Source organism: Pinus tabuliformis, chromosome 9, assembly GCF_031772625.1.
Source record: "Pinus tabuliformis cultivar Carrire ecotype Pingquan chromosome 9, CPIR1, whole genome shotgun sequence".
Classification (NCBI taxonomy): Eukaryota; Viridiplantae; Streptophyta; class Pinopsida; order Pinales; family Pinaceae; genus Pinus; species Pinus tabuliformis.
This window is the reverse complement of record NC_142307.1, coordinates 1,787,312,060-1,787,331,499: the sequence shown is the minus strand read 5'-3', so window position 1 is coordinate 1,787,331,499 and position 19,440 is coordinate 1,787,312,060.

Genomic DNA, 19,440 nt, shown 5'->3' with positions numbered 1-19,440 from the left:
GAGTAATCGACTATCAAGAGCAATTAGACTCTCTCCTATGACTGAAAATGACACTTGTGACACTTTCAAATCAAGAAACGACAACACAATTACGTTACTTTTTGGAAAGGAGAACTGAAAATGACTCAACAAATACAAAAAAACATTTATAGTTCTTTGCACAATGGAGGTGGAATAACAGCAAGGAAAGGGGTTTCAAAAAGAGGTGTACTGACCATAGGCAACAAAACTCATGAATAGAACTGAAAAGAATGAACAGAAACCAACATTTTAGGAACAATGTCTAGTCTGATCAGCGCACCTGTAACACAGTGAATTTGAAATGCAACGCACCTACTACACTCGGGAAGTGCGCTGAATTTCAGATACACAGAACAGAGACTGCGCTGAGCCAGGGACGAGACTCTGCTTGGGTTCCGGGTCACAGTTTGCAGTTCAGTTTAGGGATTTTGGCCGAGAAAGTGGTAATCAGTAAATCAACAACAGGGGTAGATCTAAAGAGGTTACTAGAGCCACCACAAGGGCAATTAGAGACTTTGTAAATCAGTTGTTTAATTCATAAACAAAACCCAAAGATTGTCTAAAGCGACATTTATCTACTTTGCATTTGCATAGCAAATGCAGTTCGAAATCTACCTGGCTCGACTTCAGGCTCCGTCTGTAAGTTTATAAAGTAAACAAAAACGTACATAAACAAACAACCTAGTCGCTCCCCAGTGGAGTCGCCATTTTGTTACAGGGAAAAGTGTCTATGCAGAACAGCTAATCCCACTAAGGTGTGGTAGCTACCTTAGAAACAAACAAAGTAAAGCTACTTTCATTTTTCCTTTATGAAAGATAGATGAGAGAAGAATAAAGGAGACCAACCTCTGTCTTGCGCTTGGCTCCTAGTTCGATTCCTCTCTCTTCTGATAGTCCTTTGCTACTTGCTTCCTTGTACACTCATCTTCACATTGGAGTTCCTGATCTGTTCAGTGGTAGCAGATCAGATTTTCCCAGAGGTGGCACATTTAAGTTCCAGATTTGCCTGGTGGTGGCAGGTCAGATTTGACCAGAGGTGGCACATTTAAGTTCTGGATTTTCCCGGTGGTGGTAGATCGGACTTGTCCAGTGGTGGCATATTTCTTGAGTGGCTAACGTGTACACGGGAGCTTTGTGCTTGTAGGAGTAGGTAGACTATAGTAACACGTGGCTCACGGTCTCAGATATTGGTGTGTCTGAGCACAAGAGGGTCGACGCACTTTTCTATCTGACAGTTGCGTCGAAAGGCACAATCAGCGCAATTGTTTGCGATTGTTATTTGGAAATGAATATTTGGCTTAGAAAGGCACTGATTTCTCTCTGTTTTTGGAAAGTTCTGCACATGCAATTCGCCTAATGGTGGTGGATTTGCAGGTACATATATGCAGTTTGACCACAACCAGACTTTGTGAATCACTATCATGACAAGTAGTCATTAAGGGGGGTAGTTAGAAATAATTAATTCCTACTTGTCTATGGTTGTAATTCTCCATTTGAGGAGTTTCTTCCTACATAATAGGAATTAGCTAGAATATAGTTTCTCCTAGTTTAGTGTGTGGTTGAGAGAATCTCTCAACCACAGTACTGTATGTCTAAGATAGAATTCCTATCTTGAGACTTTTTCTTGTACAAATATGTGTGTAATTTCCTTGATGTAAGATAATAAATTTTTTTTGTTGTGTGCTATTTTATCTTGGTACTGCAACATAAAGTTACAAATTGGCGGCAATGCGGATGTTGTGGGTGTAGCAAACCCTGAAGTTGCAGAGCAGCGAGGAGGACCAATTAGATAGGTGACAAGAACCAAAACCTTAAGATTGTGAACGCATAGAAAGTAAGAGTTATATATAATACACGTTTCTGAGGAGAATTTGTTAATTTCAACCATAAAAAGAAATAACAGTAAAAGTAAAATGGTTATCGTAAATCTACTTGTGAAAGTTTAAGACCATGAGGTAACAAACCACAAATTTTAGATTATGATATAAAACATGCGAAATATATATTCGCTTGGTAAATGGAGGTTGCTACACCAAGAAAAAACCACAAAAAATTTAGTGGGATTTAGGCTTTACTGGGTTGCGGTATGTAAAACTTGTTTTCACTCACCCACGAGTATTTCCTCTACCCCTTGGGGAGTAACTATTTTTAAAACTCTGTAAAAAGAATTTCACTAACCCACCAACTGTAAAACTTGGTAAAACTTGTTTTCACTTACCCACCAATATTTCCTTCGGGTCTTGTTGAGTAACTATCTGTAAAACTTATTTTCACTAACCTGCCAATATTTCCTCCACCATTTTCACCTCACTACCTTTGAGACATACACACTCGACTCTGCTTACTCAACCATACAAAATGAATTTTTACATTCATATTTACCTCAACATACAACTTCGACATTAATACATGACATAACCGATCATTAAGACACACGTGGACAATTTTACATGATAAATGGTTTTCTCAACCTGTCGGGGTTGTGTAGTGTGGCTAATAGTTGCAGAGTTAATGTTTTCCCATGAGTATTTACAAAAAATCATTAAGTACCTTAAACTCTCCTATGTGTTGTGGAATGGTCAATGATGTACTTCCTCAGACTTTTGTCCTTTCGCCTGCAAACATAATCGCAACCCTGTAGTAGTTGATTGGGCAAGCATGGTGTTTGTCAGTGTGTTTAAGGTAGTGGTTGCGATTAATATTCCAAAACTACCCCTTAATAAAAACTGCCACCATTGACAATTCCCAAATAGTCTCTAAGATAAACAAAATTTTCACATGCCAATGGCTTTGTGAAAATATGAACAAATTGTTCCTGTGACCTGCAGCGTTGCAACACAATTTTATCATTGTTAATCAACTCTCTGATAAAATGATATTTAGCATCAATATGCTTGGTCGTCTTGTGAAAAACATAATTCTTTCACAATGCAATTGCAAAAGTGTTGTCGTAGAAAATAGTTGTCATTCCCTCTTGGTCATGGCGAAAATCCCTCAACATCCTTCTCATCCAAACTACCTGACACATTGTTGTTGCGACCACATATTCAACCTCTGATGTTGATAGTGACACTATTGGCTGCTTCTTGGAGGCCCATGAAATGGCTACAGAACCAAAATGAATACATTTCTTCACGTGTTTTTTCTGTCATTGACACTTCGTGCCCAATCTCTATCAGTGTAACCAGCCAGCCTGAAATCATTTGTTGGGCTGTACAAAATACCATACTATTTTTTCCCGTTAACATACCTTAGAATCTTTTTCGCTGCTTGCCAATGTGTTTCCTTGGGTGTCTCCATGAACCTCAACACCAAACTCATTGCATACATTATATCTAGCCTAGTGGTGATCAAATACATCAAGCTTCCTATCACACTTTTGTATAATGTCTGATTGACATTACTGCGACAATCTTCTTTGCTCAAATTCAACCCCATGATAGTTGGAGTTGGCGTGGGCTTGCTGTTCTGCATATTAAACCTCTCCAAAATGTCTTCCACATACTTTGTTTGGTAAATAAAAATGTCATTTTCTGTTTTCTTCACTTCTATGCCCAAAAAATATCTTAACAACCCCAAGACAGTCATTTCAAACTCACTCTTCATGACTTCTTTGAAATCGGCGATGAGGAAATCATCACTGCCTATAAAAATGAAATCATCTACATATAAGACAGCAATAAGAATCTTACCATCAATCTCTTTGATGTACAAAGTACGCTCACCGTCACATTTGTCGAAACCATTGTCCAACAAGTAAGCATCTATCATGTTATACCATGCACGTGGAGCTTGCTTCAACCCATAAAGAGATTTCCTCAACCTATACACCTTCTCTTCCTGTACTTCTACCTCATAACCACGTGGTTGTGCAACATACACTTACTCTTTCAGCACTCCATTCAAGAACGCTGATTTTACATCCATTTGATACAATTTCGATTTATGTTGCGCGGCAATCTCCACAACTGTACGCTTTTTCTCCATCATCCCAAGTGGTGCAAATGTCTCTCAATAATCTCTTCCATGTTGTTGTTTGTATTCTTTAACAACTAGCCTTGCTTGATGCCGTTCAATCTTCCCCTCAACGTTTCTCTTGGTCTTATAGACCCACTTCACTCCAATGACCTATTTTCCTTGTGGAAGTTTCACTAACTCATGTGTCATTCTTTTTTATTGCTCCTATTTCTTCCTCCATTGTTGCAACCAATTTTTCTTCTTTGACTACATCCTCAAAATAGATTGGGTCATCTACATGACAAAACAATGCAAATAATGAATTTAGAGTAGTGCTACTGCCAACTTCATCTTGCTCATAAATCTCATTTATATTTATGAATTTTGGTCTTATTGTGCTTGCTGAAGATAGGCTTGACATGTCACTTCCCCTTTTCAAACAATATCCAGTGAAGGGAACAAACATTTAGCCACCTCTTTTCTTATAATTCTTCTTATATTTGTTAGAAGTGTGTTTCTTTCTTTAAATCTAGTTGGCCATAGGTGTTACTACATTTTTAGTAAATAAATGTACTTTACATAGTGGGTGAGTTTATTCCACGACATTTTTGTATACAATAGGGCCTTCCTTCTAAAGTGGAGGGTATACCTCAACATAGATGTAGGATTGATCACACATTGAGCTATACATGGAATTTCCTATCTCTAGGGGAAATATTATTGTTTCTCTGAAGGTTGAGAAAATAGTGAAAGAAGTAGTTGGAAAAACTGCACTATCTCATTCTCATCTTTACTTGATGCGGCTCCCTAGGCCCATATTTTCAAGTAAGAGTGTATATTCCACCCGATATTTTTGGCCCAATAGTATTTACCCATAATCCATTATGGTTCATTTATAATGAATGGAGAAACCTAGTGTGTTGACTCGTATATTAATTAGAGGCACCCCTAAGGAAGCTTCCATGCCATAGTTCAGTACCATATATCCCATCTCCACCACCTACACACTTTCTGTCCTCTTACTGGTAATTAAAATATGTTCATTATTTATTTCCTTTAGTACATCCATTGTAGGTACTTCCACAACATTGAATCGTTCCCTCCATTCACATTTTGTGGAGGCTCTAATAACCCAATGAGTAGTATACACATGTACAATGTCAGAGGATCGAATATTATCTAGTAATCTAGTTATAAGGGAACATCCATTAGTACCAATATTTTTCCCAATAGGTCCATGCCATTCCCTAGAACTACTGGGGACACAAATTTTTCTACCAAATTCACTAATCATTAGGGAAGTCAAGTTTTAGGGGGTTCACCGTTCCGTGAAAGACTTAAGTTCCTTGGAATTATGAGGGCGCTAGGGGAAATATTCCTAGTAATGAGTTATGCCAATTCCTAGAAATACTGGGGACACAAATTCTTCCAACAAATTCACTAATCATTGGGGACGTAAAATCTTATGGGGTTGACCTTTCCATGAACCACTTAAGTTCCTTGCAATGTCTAGAGGTCTAGGGAAAATATTCCTAGTAATGAGCTCTACCATTTGGGCGCTAATTTTTGTGGTAACCTTTTCGGTCTAAGAGGTTTTCTTCTTGGAATATCGTATGATATTAGAAGTTATCAACCTTTTGGTAGTTCTTTTTCTACTAAGGGCTCATTTCTCGTAGGAAATAATAGTTATGCCACTCCCATGGATCTTAGTAAAAATCCATTTGGGCATCTACCTTCCGCAAGAAGCCCATTGGCTTATAGAAATTTAGATATGGGTGGATCACAAAATCCATTTGGGTCACTAGGAGAACAATCTCCTTCCTATAATTCATTCAAATCACCTTTCTTTGATATGCTTACATTTCCTAATCTACCAAAGTTAATGAACGATCCATAAATCATAATCCTATGTGGCTAATTGTACTAATGAACATGTCCAGTAATGTTCCCAAATTTGATGAAAATCTAGAGAAGATCTTGTAGCTACCAACACAATATATGATTTGTGGTGTTCATATAACTCATTCATGGATGATATCATTTGTCTACTATTTTTCCAATCGACTCTTACTAGTCATAACTCGAAGTGGTACATTGCTACTGAGACAACCAAATACAATGATTTCTTGTCTTTGGCATAGGCATTTTCTAGTCAATATTAATTTCCTTTTAGATAGAAATGGGAAATAAAATTGTAATGAACTTATGTCGTACTACTTCCACCCATATAGTTGATTATATACACGAGTGGATGTCACAACAAAGTATATTTCAAATGATATTTCCAGATGATATATTGTAAGAGTGGTTTAGTAAGTTTCTCTTTCCCAGTATGACTAAAAATTTGACTCGAGTAAGATACCAAACCAAATAACAAGTGATCAGGCATGTCCATGAGCTTTCCATGATCTATTCTCAGTAGATCACCTTGTATTACATTGTTGCTAATTCTCCTTGGTCCTTGAATGATCTTGAGAAATGTAATTTATGAGCCCAAGCTACTGGATTTGTTGGTTTTGTGTCCTTTATATATGAAGGATAACTTGCCACCCATATGGACTAATTGAATAAAACTTCTAGTGCATCAACTACTACACATAGTACCATCCAAATTCCTAACGCTCCTACTCAAACCTCTAAGGTGAATTCAATGAAATCCAAAACCTAAAAGAATTCTTAATAGCTTAGAGGAAGGAATAAGAACAAGAAATAAAAGAAGTATTTGAATAATGATTAGGTTCCATCTCAAACCGATGACAATGTTGGTGGCAGCATCAAACAATAGATGAAAATTGATTATTATACTTGAAAAATTTGTGTGTAAGACCATCCTAGTCATGGCTCATAGGTATTTTTCAAACTAGAACCTTGCTCATCATATTATTGTCTAAACTAATCTAGTTTCATCCTATATTTGTAATACCTTTAACTCCTTAGCAAAAATGGGGTGGAAATAACACTTAAAATAATGCCTCATCATCAACATATGATATTTTCCTCTTAGATGAAACCATGTGGCCATTCAAGAACATAATTATGAGAATATTGACATTATGTTCCAATGACACCTTCATAGCCCAAAAACCCTCGTTTGATTAAAAATCCATTATCTAGAAATGGGTTTTATACTATTAAAGGTGTTCTTAGAAGGTACACACATAATCCCAATATGAGGGATGCCCACAATTATAATATTGTTGAGGATTTGGCCCAAGTACTAAGTGTCATTTTAGCTCTTGAAGTGTTACAAAACAAGCTTGAAAAACATAGAGAACTTTTGAATTTTATTGGTGAGTTAAATCCCTTAGACTCTAACCTCATCACTTTCAACCAAACATCAAGTCCTTTTTGTCTGTCCTATTAGATTTCTTTTCAGATAATGATGCATGAATTTGGGAAGAATGTTTGTATAGTTTTCATGTATGAAGCAAGGTCAACTTGTATTATGTCATTGAAGTGTTGACATGCTCTTAGCTTAACTCATTTGTCTCCAACTACATCTGCATTGAAAGTTTTTGATGGGAACACCTTTCAACCACAAGGTTAATTTCCTACTTTTCCTATTGAGTGGGGAAAAAAGATCTTGGAGAAAAATACCAATCCACATAGGCTAGGACTATCCTTTAGTGATAATGTGTGTTTGTACTCACCATGTTCCATTTTACAAGTGCATGAGTCTTGGTCATTATGAGTAAGTAAGTGGATAAATATTTGTTTATCACAAATTAGTGGGTAAAACTATGGGAAATCCTCTTTGGAAATAGAGGAATGATTGAGGAGAATAATGAATTCATGAGGATTCCAATTAGAGAAAGAAACCCTTAAAATTAGAAAAAGGAAATGTAGTGTATGAAATTTACTACAATAAGGGCCTTAAGGGTTATCTTTTCAACCTCCTTTCTTATGTGATCCATATAGAGATATTAGAAATATGGAACGCATTGTAATAAAACAAGCTAAAAACATAAATTGAGAGGACCATGGTAATCCATCTCTAATTGATTATATACATTCTTTTGTTTTTTTTTCACTAATTACTTTTGTAGTATTCACCAAACTCTTAATGTATCTCTTGAAATGACATTATCTATAGTGATAACTATATTATACATCATATTTATTAATTTCAAATTATTTATTTCATGTGAAACAAGTACACGTGGTAATTATAAAATATATTCAAATTATTAATTTCGTGTAAAACAAGAACATATATGGTGATTGAGGCGAGAGGCTCATTCTACAACCTAGTATGATGTGCAGTGTGATGTGTAACATTGTCCGTCAATCATCAAAGTTGAAATTTTAGCCATGTTGGCCCAAAAATAAATTAAAAATTAAAAAAAAAAATTAAAACCTATACAAATTATTTAAATAATGTCTATTCATAAAAGAAAAATTGCATGTAAAAAATTATATCCCTCTCAACTCATGTTAAATAGGCATTTAAAATAGATCTATGCTAGTTATAAAAGATTTTCATACAATTACACATGACTAAAAACCACTTTACATCCATTTTAAGTCCATTGCTATGAAACACGAACCAAAACCACAAAATTAAGATGTATCAACAATAATATTAAAAAAAATCATTAAAATTATTAAAAAATCCGTATCAACACTAATATTAAAAAATAATCATTAAAAATATTAAAAATCCAAACCCTTTTGATTAAATATTACAAAATGATAAAAAATTGATTTGCGATTTGAATTAACTATCCAACATAAAAAATCATGTAAAAAGGAAGAAAACGTGTCAATAATAAACTAAATAACTTCTTAAGAAGGAAAACTTCAACATTTATCCTTTACCCACCAAAAAATAAGGCACACTGATATAAAGTCGGTTGATTAAAGTGAACTTAAGTTATTCTGTCAGGCCAGGAGTAACTCCAGTTTGGCAGAAAACTCAGAAAAATTGATTCGATTTATTACATTAGGTAGCTATTGTTATATACAAGAATGTGACTGCTCAGTTCATCTTCTGATGACTGTTCACATTCCAGGTTCACCCAACCACAGAGGATTAGGTGTCAACATTCCCCCCCTTAATCTGAAGGGATGTTGGTGAGTCCAAGCATCATTCTGAATCTTTCAAGCTTTTCTCTTCCAAGCGCTTTGGTAAAGATGTCTGTAATTTGCTCATTTGTGGAACAATGACGGAGGTGGATTGTTTTGGCCTCAACATGATGTCGGATTAGATGATATTTAGTATTGATGTGCTTTGTACGATCATGGAACTTTGGATTCTTGGCCAACTTTATTGCAGAGGTGTTGTTGATCATGAGTGGAGTTGATTGTACTTGTCTTACCTGCAAATCTTCAAGAATTTTCCTGAGCCACACAATTTCTTTCGTTGCTTCAGCTGCTGCCACGTATTCTGCTTCTGTTGTGGAATCTGTTGGAACTGATTGTTTGCGTGATCTCCAAGAGATAGCTCCTGATCCAAGACTCATAGCATATCCTGAAGTAGATACCCCAGTTTCTTTGTCTCCATCGAAGTCTGAATCAGAGTATCCAATCAAGTTGAAGTCGTCCACCTGTGTATACTTGATTCCAAGGTCTTGAGTTCCCTTCAAGTACCTTAGAACTCTTTTTGCAGTAGACCAATGTCCCTCACAAGGCTTTTGCATAAACCTGGAGAGGATTCCAACAACAAATGAAATGTCTGGTCTGGTAGTAGTGAGGTAGATGAGACTTCCTATAAGCTGTCTATACTTTGTCGCATCCTCAAATTCCTTTCCTTCAATAGATGTGAGCTTTAAGTTTTGTTCCATTGGAGTAGAAAGAGGATTGCACTCTGTCATGCCAAATCTGTTTAACAAATCTCCAATGTATTTCTTTTGAGAAAGAAATATGGATTTTGGATGTTGGGTTACTTCAATGCCAAGATAGTAATGAACATAGCCCAAATCAGTCATTTCAAAACTTTTCCCCAATTCCTTCTTTATGGATGCAATGTAGCTTTCATTGTTCCCTATCATTTAAAGATCATCTACATATGCCACAAGATATACAACTGTTTTGCCAACTTTCTTGACCAATAAAGTTGCATCATTAAGATCAAAATGATTGAAGTTGAGTTTCAAAATATGCTCAGTTAGTTTTTCATACCAGGCTCGCGGTGCTTGTTTGAGGTCATACAAGGACTTCACAAGTTTGCATACTTTTTGTTCATGTCCTTTCACAGCAAATCCTTCAGGCTGGGACATAAAAACATTCTCTTTTAGATATCCATTCAAGAATGCAATCTTTACATCCATTTGATGGACTTTCCAACCGTTCTGAGCTGCTAGTGCAAAGAGTGTCCAGATGGTGGCCCATTTTGCTGTGGGGGCAAAAGTTTCCTCGTAATCGACCCCTTCCTTCTGTGAAAAACCTTTTGCCACAAGCCTAGCTTTGTGCTTGTCAAGTGAGCCATCAGCTTTGTATTTGTTCTTATAGACCCACTTGCAGCTAATTGGTTTGGTCCCAAATGGAGGATCAACCAGCTTCCAAGTGCCATTATTTATGAGGGCATCATACTCCTTTTTCATCGCTTCTTTCCATTCATCATGAGAAGAAGCTTCTTTAAAGGAAGTTGGTTCAAAATATGTAGACAAGTTCAGTTCACAATCATAAGTATCATCCATATCAACAGGTGAATTAGAGTCATCTAAATCACCTCCATCTTGTCGGTTTGAATTTACGGTTCCTCTTTTTCCAATTTCATCAGGATGAACACTTTCAAGTGTCTTTGTCAGCCACTTTGGGGGACCTTTCTGAGATGGTCCAGGCTGCTCTGTTGATTGATTTGGGACTGAATCAAGATTGAGTCTCCCAATTCTATCAATTACATCACTTAAAGCATCATCCGTTGTTGGAGTTTCATGCAGAGGAGATTGTTCTTCAGAAGAAGATTCCACATGTTGTTCTAGTATAGGAATCCCCCCTTCAAGATGTGGAATCTGATTATCAAATTATTGAAATGATTTCGTTTTTGCGAATCTATCCAAGCGATCAAGTTTTCGCTCAACAACATTGTCAGATTTGGATGATTCAAGAAAAATGACATCTCTAGACACAACAAACTTTTTATTTACTTCATCATAGAGGCGATATGCTTTAGAGGTGTTTGAATACCCCAGGAAGATACGCTTACGACTTCTAGCACCAAGTTTGTTTCTATGTACCTTTGGTATCAAAGCATAACAGGTGAAACCAAAGATCCTGAGATGTTTTACCGAAGGAACATGTCCATACCACAATTCATAAGGAGTCTTGCTTCTTATAGCATTAGATGGACATCTATTCTTTATATATGCAGCACATAGAACAACATCAGCCCAAAACATTATCTTTACATTTTTGAAGAAAAGCATGGATCGTACCATATTCAAGATTGTTCTATTCATTCTTTCAGCTACACCATTCTGTCGGGGATTATAAGGCACAGTTGTTTGATGTTTGATCCCATGTTGGCGAAGATAGTTTTTAAATTCATTTGATGTATATTCGTTTCCATTATCAGTGCGAATAGACCCAATATGAGATTGTGCATCATTTTCAATCCATTTATGAAAAATCTTGAATGTTTGAAAAGTATCAGATTGTTCTTCAATAAATAAACCCAACGCGTTCTGGTGTAATCATCAATAAATGTCATGATATATTTATTTCCATTTGCAGAAGGAAAAGGAATTGGACCACATAAATCTGAATGAATGAGTTCAAGATTCCTATGTGCTCTTGAATGTGAATCATGAAAAGACTGTTTGCTATGCTTTCCTAGAATGCAAGCATCACATTGCTTATGTTTCCTGGGAATTGTAGGCAAACCAGCAACACCATTTTTCTTCAATAAGCGAAGACTGTCATAGTTTAAATGTCCAAATCTAGCATGCCATAATAAACTTGATGGAAGTGTACCTTCTTCATGATGAGAAATATATGAGAAATGTTGTGCATGAGCAGAGGTTCCTTGCAGTTTGAGAAGCCTTTCTTCTTCTATTCCCCTCATGACAAGTGAGTGGTCAGATGCTTTTCTTACCTCAAGCTTGCCATCAAACATATGAATGCAGTGACCTTGCTGGCGGATGTGGACCAAGGACAAAAAGTTTCTCTTGAGCTGTGGGAGATATAGAACATGATCCAGAAGAAAGTTTGGAAGACCAGGTAGTTTAAGCGTGATTGTGCCAAGCCCTGATGGCTTGATTTCTGACTGATCTGCAAAGTATATTGCTCCATCAACATTGTCAGTGAAATCTTCAAAAAAATCTTTTCTATGAGTCATATGACAGGTTGCTCCTGAATCAAGCAACCAATCATTTTTCGAAGAAGCAAGTGAAGCATTAAACAAATCTTCATTTACTCCAATGTTAAACTGTGCCTCAATATAGTGAGTGGATTCAGGTGCTTTACCTTTGTCTGTATCATCAGTTTTACCTTTCTGCTGGTTTCTTTTCTGCTCAATTTTGTCCCATGGTAGCTTGCATGTAGAAGCATCATGTGATCCATCTCGTTTGCAGCGAATGCAATGTAAGTCTGGCTTTTCTCCTTGAGAATGTCTGCTCCCCCTACCTCTGAAGTATCTTCCTCTTCCTCTTCGTCCACCTCTTCCTCTTGTAGAATCTTGAGTAGGATGCTTTTCTTTATGAGCAAGGCACACAGTCTCTTCAAAAGATTCAGGAGCTGTCTTCTTTCCAAAGGCTTTCTCTCTTTCAGCAAACTTTTTCACAAGAGAGTCAAAGGTTATATCTTTAAGATTTCAATTTTCTTGTAAAGACTCAAGATAATTGGAGTAGGTAGGATAGAGTGCCTTGAGAAAAGAAATAAGAGGGATATCCAGCTCAACCTTAGTGGATTTCATATCATGCATTATAGACTTTACTTCAGATGCAAGAGCAAGAGGATCATTATTTTTCAGTTCAAGAGTGAAGAGTTTAATCATGAGCTGAACAACTTCAAGTGCAGAATGTGAGTCATAGAGTTCTTTCAGCTTTTGTAAAGCTTCAAAGGCAGTTGAATATGATGAAATATGGCGACTTACTTCTTCATTTACAGATGCCGCGATTAATGCATAGGCTTTGCTATCCTTGTTTTCCCAAATGACGAGCTCTTTGTCTAATGTAGGCTGCACTGGGTCATTGTCTCCTTCTCTGACACACACTCCTTTCCACAACTCATTGAAGATGAGGCTGTGTTTTATCATCCGAGACCATTCAGGATAGTTCTCCTTGCCAGTGAGAATTATTCCTACCATAGAGATGATTGAATGCATTCTGTAAGAAAAATACTTCTGCTGATAAAAACAAACTTTTGCTGATAAAAAAAGAACTTCTGCGGATAAAAAACTTTCGCTGATAAAAAACTTCTGCTGATAAAAAAAAACTTTCTGCTGATATACAATGAAGTTGTACTCAAAAGGGCAACTCAAAAGATTTCAAATCCACAATGTGACCCCTATAAATCCATCATTGTATAAATTCACCTTACATAAACCTCATATATGTTTCATATAAGTCCATCATATAACCCTCATAAAACTTCACCTTATAAATATTATATAAATCTCATAAAACTTCACCTATAAATATCATGGTCATGCGCATTCTTTGAATTGTAATTTATAGCGGTCAACTTCGGCAAAGCATTAAACCAAGTTATGGAGGCCAGCGCACAAAACTTATTTGAAATTCGCACTATTCAAAATGTATTGAAACCATTCACCACACCTTTTGATCGTATACCATTCAGGCATGTCAAAAATACCATTCGAACTTATTTGAATTAGGCAGCAAGCGTATTTATTTGAAAAATTCAAAATATATGTCAGCAGCATTCAAAACCGCATTCAAAACTTATGAGAGTTTCGCAGCAGTAATTTAAAAAATGCACAGGCAACACTTATTTGAAACAGGCATTCGATACCATTCCAAAAAATAACACGTCCACCAGAAGCTTCAATGTGGTTCAACTCGTCCTCTGGTTCGGGCTTATGGTCACTGGAAAGGGGAATAGCTTTGCCTCCCCTTGATAAGACTGCTTTGGAATCTCCACAGTTTGCAATAACAAGTTGAGATGGGCTCACAATGGCTACAACAGCTGTTGAACCCACGTTCTCTGGTGCAAATGGATCTTGACAACAATCACTACTTGATGCAAGCGATTAATCAAGGATGCTATTTTTCATTTTTTTTTTAAAACTGAGTTGTTTCCAACCATCTCTCGTAACATATATGGGCTTCCATGGACTTTCACCAAACATGAAGCAAAATAAAAATATATTGATATGCTTTGATACCATTACCAATAGAGATATAGCGCAGGCAACCCGAAATTTCTCAACATTCTGTGCTACAGCTTGACAGTGTACCCAAACAATAGGGCCACATCCTGCGATTATGGACGACAACGACTTGGACAATCTCTATTACGAACCCCATGAGGAGGAACCTTCGTTGCTTGATGTGGAGCGCCTCAAGTATCTGCTGGAATTAGGCGTCAACATCAATGTGAAGGACAGCGTTGAATACCACCATACACAGTCAATTCAACAACGTTCTAATTGAACAGCGCTTCAATGGAATGGTGTGAATGGGCGCCATAATGGAGATTCAAACCTTGACTATTCAATTTCTGATGCGGTCAAGCCTATGCAGGTCAGAGACAAGCATTATGGACAGAGCACAGTGGCAGAGGCAGATTATTTCAGAACAGAAGGGAATAAAGCAGAGGCAGAGGCAGAGGTCAGGACAAAGGATTTACAAGGAGAATAATAGCTAAAACAAGGAGCTGGCCCTGATACCATGTCAGGCCAAGAGTAACTCCAGTTTCGCAGAAAACTCAAAAAAACTGATTCGATTTATTACATTAGGTAGCTATCGTTATATACAAGAATATGACTGCTTAGTTCATCTTCTGATGACTGTTCACATTCTAGGTTCACCCAACCACAGAGGATTAGGTGTCAACATATTCTTTAACAAACGTGCGATTCTTTAAAGAAAATATTGACCATTAGTATCTGAGGAAAAATCAAAATCCATTGCAGGTGGGAAGAAGTAAATAAGTCTCCCAGGAAAAATGAAAATCAACTCTAGGGCGAAAGAAATAAATTAATTTACGCGCATACACAATTATAACCCTCTAACCACACTAACATAGAACCTGAACTGTAACGCCCTGCGGTTGTTGTGATGGTCAGGTGGCATGGGCGTTACAGGGAGACTCGTTGAAGGAGTCATTCAGAAGGTCGTTTGAGGGTGCGGCAGGGTGACCCGTTCAAGGAGTCATTCAAAACATCATTCGAGGGCACAGTAGGGCGACTCGTTTGAGGAGTTGTTCAAAGGTGCGGCAGGGTAACTCGGTGAACGAGCGCCCACCGAACGAAGTTTGACACGTTTGAAGCATTGTAATGGGTGAGGTTGCATGGTGAGTCGTGTAGGTGTAATCGAAGGTAGTTTTTGGAGTGTAAACAAAGGCGTTTGGAAAGTTGAACAGTGAAAACCTGAATAACGCCAGTTGAAGGTTTTCCTCCCGGTGATTGTAAAAACAGATTTATAATAAAAATCTTACTTGCATATGTTTTAAGTTTCTTTTGTTGGTGAATGTTATTTAATGTATTCTGCACATTAAATGTTTAATTATGATTAATGAAGTGAATGTTAGGCATAGTTCGGGAAACATGTTAACAAATGAAAAAGTTAAGTGTTTTGTCGATGCTGCACGAAAGCCAATTTATGAAAAAAGAATTGGGGGCGTGACAAGTGGTATCAGCGCCGATTGCAGTGACCAGGAAAGTATGCAGTCTGAAGTTATGGAGAATTCATGGATTTATGGCTTGGATTTCGTAGAATTGGTGGTTCATGGCAAGACCATTCAAGCACTAGTGGACAGGGGGGCCACACATAACTTCATAATGACATAGTTAGAAAAAGAAGTTGGACTGAAGATTTTCCCATCAAATGTTGAAGTCAAGGCAGTGAAATCAAGAACTAAAGTGGCAAGTTTGGCACACAAAGTGCCTATGCAGATTAAAGACTGGCAAGGTCAATTGTACTTCACAAAGATGGAGATGAATAATTTTTACATGATATTGGGGGACGATTTCTTGAAAGGAAATAAGGCAATTATTGTCCCCTTCTGTGATGAGGTTATGCTGATTGGAAAATCAAAGACTTGGAATTTTCCTACTCATAAGAAAAGGAAGGAACTCAAGGTGCAACATGTTTCTGCACTATGTTTGGAGAAGGCTATGTGGGAGTCAGACGTGGATCCATATGCGGCTATAATCAGAGAAGTCGATGGCGATGATGGAGTGGGGATGCATGTTCCAGTTGAGATTTCTGAGGTGTTGGCAAAATATGCAGATTTGATGCTCGATGAGCTACCAAAGAATCTTCCAGCAAGGCGTGCAGTGGACCATAACATTGAGCTTGAGCCAGGGAAACAACCTCCAGCTAAAGCTCCTTATCGGTTGTCAAGGCCTAAGTTGGAGGAATTGAAACAACAATTAAAGGAGTTAACTGATGCAGGTTTCATCATTCCTTCAAGGTCCCCCTATGGAGCTCCAGTATTGTTCCAGTGAAATAAAGATACGAATGAGCTATGAATGTGTTGTGATTATTGTGCTCTCAACAAGGAAACAATAAAGAACAGGTATCCTTTGCCATTAGTTTTGGATTGCTTCGATAAGCTTGTGAAAACCTGAGTGTTTTCTAAGCTGGACTTGAGGCATGGGTATTATCAGGTGTGGATAGCAGAAGGAGACGAGAGAAAGACCGCAATAGTAACAAGGTGTGGTAGCTTTTAATTCCTTGTTATGCCATTCGGGTTGTACAATGCTCCTGCTACGTTTTCACTTTGATGAATGATGTACTATGTCCATACTTGGAATCGTTCATAATATTGTACTTTGACGATATGGTGGTGTACAATGATAACATGCAGGATCATAAGAAGCACGTGGCATTGGTGTTCAAGGCGCTGAAGAAGAGTCAGTTTTACTTGAAGAAGTCTAAGTGTGTGTTCGCTCAAACCAAGATTCCATTCCTTGGACATATTGTGGGTCAAGGGTACATACAGATGGAGTCGAAAAGGGTGAAGGCAATCGAGGACTAGGTTGAACTGAAGAATTTCCATGATATGAGGGTGTTTTTGGGCATGACCAACTACCAAAGGAAGTTTGTAGAGGGGTACTTCAAGGTGACATCATCACTGAGATACCTATTGAATAAAGACAAGAGATGGAGTTGGATAGACAAATGTCAAGAGGCATTTGATGATTTGAAGAAGAGGATGGTTACAACACTGATACTAAAGTTGCTGGACTTCGAGTGACCATTTGTGGTACACAGAGATGGTTTAGATTTTTCCATAGGAGGGGTTCTTATGCAGGATGGTCATCTGGTGGCGTACAAGAGTTGGAAGTTGCAAGATAGAGAACAAAGGTATCCAGTCCATGAGAAGGAGATGACTGCGACCATTCACTATTTACAGGTATGGAGGCATTACTTGATTGGGAAGCCTTTTCTTGTCAAGACTGACAACATTGCAGCAAGTTATTTTGCATCACAACCAAAGCTGTCGGCGAAGCAAGCTCATTGGCAAGACTTCTTAGCAGAGTTCGACATGACTATTGAGTACAGATTGGGTAGACTCAATGTAGTGGATGATCCGGATTTAAACAGGAACGCAACAAATTATAGAGATAACCATATACACAAAGATGCAGTGGAAATAATACTTCATTTCATTAATGGAAAATACTGAAATATGCTTACAACCAGAAATGGAAATAAACCAGCTAGGGTGATGGTAGCTTATCTCTGAGAAGAGATGTGGTGGCTACATGCTTCTCAATTGTCTTACAATGAGGCTCGAAGGCCTATTTATTGTTGAGAAACAATGGAAAACCCTTAACATTCCAAAACCTAACCCTAGGAGATGAAATGCCAAACTGTGGGCCCCGTTTGGGTAAATTGGTACATCAACTTCCCGGGGTCGTAACTTTGGCATACGAACTTCGTTTGACGCGTACAATAGCTCGTTAGAAAGATCTATCCGAGCACTACCACTTTGGGAAGGGAAACATGGGTCAATGGACACATGTTGCCCCCAGATTTCCCAAAAAACGTCGTTTAGGGCCTCAAAACGACTCCAAAAGTTCAGGACCCGAAAAATTGCTAAAAATAGTAAGTTGTGCTACAATTAAGGAAACTGAAAATGCTGAGAGAAACAATGGTGGGGGTCTAGGTGGACTTGGCAGGTGGCCACCAATATCCACCTGGATCATTCCTCCCCCCTTAGGAAGCAATGGTCCCCATTGCGTTGAGTTCCTCCATGAGATGAGGAAACTTTTGCTGAACTTGTTCCCTGGTGAGCCACTTGCCCTGCTGAAGGAGTTGGCCTGCTTTGACAACTTGATACAGTTGGATATTCTGTTGGCGAGTGTTCTTGATCTTTGTGTCCATGATCCGATCAGTTGCAGCTTGTTCCATGCAATCTGGATTTAATTCTGTGGGTTTGAGTTGTTCTGCAATGTCGGATGTGTCTAGCAATGGTGGAAAGTATGGTCGAAGGCGGTCCACATTGAACACTGGGTGCAGGCCAAGGAATGAGGGAATGCTGAGCTCAAATGCATTGTCTCCCATAGCCTTAGTAATGGTGTAAGGACCATATCATAGTGGTTTCAATTTCTGATAGGCTCAAGTAAGGCATTCCTTTTGCAAATGCAACCAGACTTTTTCGCCCACCTGAAACTTGTGTGGCACCCGATGTTGATCATGTCGCTGCTTGTACTTGGCATTTGATTTCTCTAGAATGTCATGGACCTACTGGCGAATTTGTTGGATGTGCTCAATGAAGCTAGTGGCCTTATCTGTTTCAGACTGGACATGAGCTGAATTTATGTGAGTAGCTGCAAGTGGCATGGCCACATCAATGGGGCATAGTGGCTGGAAACCCAAACCCACCTGAAAAGGGCTATGGCCAGTGGAGCTGTGAAGAGATCGGTTGTAGCTGTGCTGAACATAGGGGAGGCTCTCGTCCCATGTGCGTGGATGCTTTGAGTTATACATGCGCAGAATGTGCACAATCATCCTATTGACAACCTCTGTCTGGCCATCAGTTTGAGGATGGAAGGCTGTGGAATTCGTGAGTTTGGTGTCCAGTATTGACCAGAGATTGGACCAAAATGTGCTGAGAAACCGACTGTCCCGATCTTAGATGATAGACTATGGGATCCCAAAGTGCACCCACACTCGTTCAAAGAAGAGTTTAGCAGTGGCTTCTGCTGTGATATTCTTCTTGCAGGCCGCCATAATGGCCATCTTCGAGAACCTGTCGACGACCACAAAAACACAGTCATTTCCATGCTTAGTGGAAGGAAGGCCTGACATGTAATCCATGGAGATGGATTCCAAAGGTCGACTAGGGGTAGGCAACGAGTTATAGAGGTCGTGCTTCTTAATGGTT